The sequence below is a fragment of the Peromyscus eremicus genome, chromosome 7, assembly GCF_949786415.1.
Source record: "Peromyscus eremicus chromosome 7, PerEre_H2_v1, whole genome shotgun sequence".
Taxonomy (NCBI): Eukaryota; Metazoa; Chordata; class Mammalia; order Rodentia; family Cricetidae; genus Peromyscus; species Peromyscus eremicus.
In genome coordinates, this window is record NC_081422.1 from 10935406 (window position 1) to 10940404 (window position 4999).

The 4999-nt window shown below is 48.4% G+C and overlaps 1 pseudogene; it reads left to right on the top strand.

The window, feature by feature from the left end:
- Positions 1-431: 431 nt before the first annotated feature.
- LOC131914614 (ferritin heavy chain-like) lies at positions 432-3336 on the top strand (annotated as a pseudogene).
- The last annotated feature ends 1663 nt before the right edge of the window (positions 3337-4999 follow it).

The following is a 4999-nucleotide window of genomic DNA, read 5'->3' on the forward strand; positions in this document are numbered from 1 at the left end:
AAAAAGCAATTCCAAGCAGGGCAGTGGTGACACACGCCTTTAATCCCAGCACTTAGGAGGCAGAGGCAGGCAGATCTCTGAGTTTGAGGCCAGCCTGGTCTACAGAGTGAGTTCCAGGACAGCCAAGGCTACACAGAGAAACCCTATCTCGAAAACAAAACAAAATAAGAAAGAAAGAAAGAAAGAAAGAAAGAGAGAGAGAGAGAAAGAAAGAAAGAAAGAAAGAAAGAAAGAAAGAAAGAAAGAAAGAAAGAAAGAGAAAGAAAAAGCAGTTCCAGCAGCAAACTCCCCACCTCTAACCCACTGACTCTTCTACATGCCCACAAATCCACATCACTTCCGGAGACAATCTCGTCCTCAGGGCTATGCCTTCCTCCCTTTCACCTGAATGAAGGACCCGTCATTACTCTTGGCTTTGACAGAGGTCAGAGATGATAAGTGAGCCAACAGAGCAGGTACGCAGTAATCACCATGACAATGATTTAAAAAAAAGAAGGGGGTGTGGTGAGTAGCGGTTTCCAGCGGATATATTAGCAGCTTAGGCTCTCCAGAGAGGCAGGTCCAATATACATACATTTGACTCATTTACCGAGTTGGCGTGTGGAACTACGGAGTCTCAGAAGTTCATGATCTCCGTTTGCCATGCTGGAGACTCATGAGTGCTTGCTGATGATTTGAATCTGGGTCCAAAGGCTGGAGGGCCAGGAATGCAGAATGTATAGGTTTCAGTTCAAGACAGACTGAAAAAGAAAAGACTGATATCATGGATTAACAATAGGCAGCAGTGTGGCCCACGCCTTTAATCCCAGCACTCGGGAGGCAGAGGCAGGCAGATCTCTGTGAGTTCCAGGCCAGCCTGGTCTACAGAGTGAGATCCAGGACAGGCATCAAAACTACACAGAGAAACCCTGTCGGGGGGGGGGGGGGGGGAGACAGCATTCTTCCTTGCTTAGCAATCTGCTTCCACCTCAGCCTTCCCTGGATAGGTTGGGATGAGGCACAATTGGGAGTTCATTTTGGTTGGCCCTACAGATTCAATTATTATCACCCAGAAAGACAGACATACTCAGTATATGTTTCACCAAATATCTTGGGGATCTTTGTCCCAGGAGACATGTGGAATTAGCCATCACGGCAGAGGAGGGGCTTACAGCATGAGGCATTACATCTGAATGGAACTGAGTGATGAGAAGAATCCAGCCATGAGATACTCCTGGAAGGGGCCACGACAGGGAGAGCAGACATGTAGAGTTCTGCAGGTTTGCGAAGCAGGAATGGAGCAGGAAGCCTGAACTGCCAGAGCCACAGGTAGGAGGTGTGAGAAGAGACTGGCTTAGAGGACAAGGACCAGGTCACATCCGTGTTTCCATCCTTGCCTATAAAGTCTTCCTTCTTTTGTGGACTGTGTAGCCCAGGCTAGCCTTGAACTTGACTCAGGTTCTTGCCTTATCCTCTCACATTCTAGGATAGGATTACGAACTGGAATCATCAGGGCTGGCATTAGCTGTCCCATTTCCTATAGACTGTAGTCCTTTCAGCCATGCTGGGCAATTGATGGACTCACCAGAGACCTTTCACTTACCTGTCCCCATAATGGAAATGATGGGTTATATGAAGTCCAACCCATGACTCTTACATAAGGTAATTCTACTAAGTATTTTTTTAGGAGAAATTTGAGGCTTATCCTAAGGCTTCCAAACCCATCGGGCAGGGTCAGTGGATCCCATCTTCAGGTCATACAAGTTAGCGGGCCTGAGGAAGGGCCTGGAAACAGCTGTAAAACGCTGTCAGACAGAGATGGGCAGCTCTCAAGGACAGAGAGGGAAACAATGGCAAAGCATGATGACATGACTGCGTGAGAATCACAAGTGGAAACACTCAGCCAGCTCCCGCCTCCAGTCTCTGCTGCAGTTCCTGTCCTGACTTCCTCGGGTGAAGAACAGTGATGTGGAAGTGGGAGCCACATAAACCCTTCCTCCCTAAGCTGCTTTGATCATGGTGTTTCATCACAGCAATAGAAACCCTGACTAAGTCACCACCCTACCCAATCCCAAATGCCAATATTATGTCAACCATCTACTTGTCCTGTAAGAGACTTAGGTCAAGGATCACAACCTCTATGACGTTTTTAAAAATTCCCACCCCCACCCCTACATGAAGAGGGAATTGATTCTTTCCTTAAGCCCTTAAACAAGGTTTGACTCCTGGCTTTTCAATGTGGGAGCTTAAGCAAGTTGCCCTGGATTTCAGTTTCAACATTTTAAAATATAGCTCATCATAGCAACAAGCCCATATGGTGTCCGTGGACACACAAATGTTTCGTGTTGGAACATAATGCCAACTTTGCCTTGTGTTCCAGACTATCCTTTTGAAGACTAGTATGTAGTGGACAGCCTTGGGGAAGGGACTGGAGTCTCCCCCAGGAGCTAAGGGCAAGGATGTTTAGCGCTCATCATAAAAGACAGGTTTCTGAGACGTTCTCGCCCAGAGTCGCCGCGGTTTCCTGCTTCAACAGTGCTTGAACGGAACCCGGCGCTCAACCCTTCCGACCCCAGCCGGCTGCTCCGATCCAGAACCCTTTGCAACTTCGTCGCTTCACCGCTCCAGCGTCGCCACCATGCCTCGCCCAGCCGCTGCCATGACCACCGCGTCTCCCTCGCAAGTGCGCCAGAACTACTACCAGGACTCAGAGGCTGCCATCAACCGCCAGATCAACCTGGAACTGTATGCCTCCTACGTCTGTCTATGTCTTGCTACTTTCACCGGGATGATGTAGTTCTGAGGAACTTTGCCAAATACTTTCTCCACCAATCTCACGAGGAGAGGGAGCATGCTGAGAAACTGATGAAGCTACAGAACCAAGGAGGTGGCCGAATCTTCCTGCAGGATATCAAGAAACCAGACCGTGATGACTGGGAGAACGGGCTGAATGCGATGGAGTGTGCACTGCACTTTGAGAAGTGTGTGAATCAGTCACTACTGGAACTGCACAAACTGGCTACTGACAAGAATGACCCCCACTTGTGTGACTTCATTGAGACCCATTACCTGAACGAGCAGGTGAAATCCATCAAGGAACTGGGTGACCATGTGACCAACCTCCGCAAGATGAGAGCCCCTGAAGCCGGCCTGGCAGAATATCTCTTTGACAAGTACACCCTGGGACACAGTGATGAGAGCTGAGCTGACTTCCCCAAAGCCACAAGTGACTTTACTGGTCACTGAGGCTGTGCATGCATGTCGGGCTGCCTTTATCTTTTCTAAAAGTCGCACCAAAACATCCGCTTAAGTTCTTTAATTTGTACCATTTCTTCAAATAAAGAATTTTGGTACCCACCCACCCCCCCCAAAAAAAAGACGGGTTTCTGCTGCTGAGTTCTCCTGGCTCACAGCCCATTAAGAGAGAGCCTGGGAATCAGAGCTCGGGAACTGGCATAGGGATCTGATGCCCTGGACACTGCTGTTGCTGGACAAACAAACTGTCCTTCCTTGTGGTCTTCTACAAAGAGCCATGCAACTGTGGCAGGCTAGGTGTCAAGTTTGTAAGTAGGGAAGAACAGCAGACTTCTCACTGCCCACCGGAAGAACTCACCAAACATAATTTCCTCTCTTTGATAGCTCTAATTTCCCAAAACATTACCCTGGCTAGCAGGAGCTCAGGCCTAGGAAGTCCTCACTCTGGCTGACTGCCAAAGACTAAGAGAAGTGGAAACCCACCAGCCAGCCCTTTTGGTCTGGTGTTAGAATATTGACATAAAATAACCACTTGCTTTAAAGGATTAGTCTGAGCTAAATATGAGTAACCATGACCCTGCAAGATGCCGTCAAGTTACCCTGATGGGATATGTTCCACTATGAAATTCCACAAAAACACCATGAATTGATGAGTTTAAAAGTTCTGCTTTGAGGGCCATTAGGGCTACAGCAGGGCAGGGAGATCTCTTGTGCGAGATTTGGATGTGCCTCTCACGTTCTTAGCCCTAGGCTCGTGGAGGCAAAGTGCAGGCCTAGCGTACACCCCAAGAGTTTTATATAGAAGTAATGAGGGTGTGAGGTCAAACACGGAGGTTGACAGTATGAAAGGGGACTGAGGAAAGCTCTTAGCCTGCCACACTTACACATTTCCATAGTTACAACGTTCTCATCAGCCCTCAGGCTCTTCAATATAGCTGTGTCTTCTTCGTAAGGGAAGGGGAAATTCTTTGGTGGTCTTTATGGCCCAGCACCCTCCACCCGGGCATTGGATTGAGGTCAGACTCCCCAAGAACAATTCTTACCCATTCCTTTTCCCTTCTCTAGTTGGCTCTCCAGCTTCTCTCCCTCTGGTCTTCACCCAAGAAAGCTCGCTCATTAAATGACAGGCCCAAATCCCTGTATTGGGCTGTGCTTCTTGGAACCTGGCTAGGATACACACAGCATTCTTTCCCGCATAGTGGTTCAGGGCTGTCTCTAAGGGTGCTCATCTGCAGCCTGGCTGAGATGCACACAAAGATGACCACATGCTTCTGTGACACGCCCCTCTCCACCAGCCAGCCAAAAGCTGCTGTCCATGGAATGCCCAGCATTCTTAGGAGTAAGTTAGAATAGAAAGCAACCATCCTTGTGATGGTTGAGTACCACCGTGACCGTATTGAGGAGATTGGGAAAGCATGGCAGGCATGTCTGCGAGGGTGTTTCCAGAGGATTAATTAGGGGAGCAGAGTCACTCTGAACACAGGTAGTAGCAATCCGTATGCTAGGGACCAGGGTGGGATAGAGATTGAGCACAGGAGTGCGGCTCTTGTTGCTTTCTGCTTCCTGTCAGCTTTGAGCTGAGTGGTCTCTGCCACCTGTTCCTGCCTCCATGCTCTACCTCACCATAGGCCCACAACTCATGAGGCCAAAGACTACAAACTGAAACTTTCCAAACTATGACACAAAGTAAATAAGTCTTCCTGGTAGGCTCTTATGTCAGACATTTTTTCACTCCAACAAGAGAAAGATAACATAAGATTGGAAT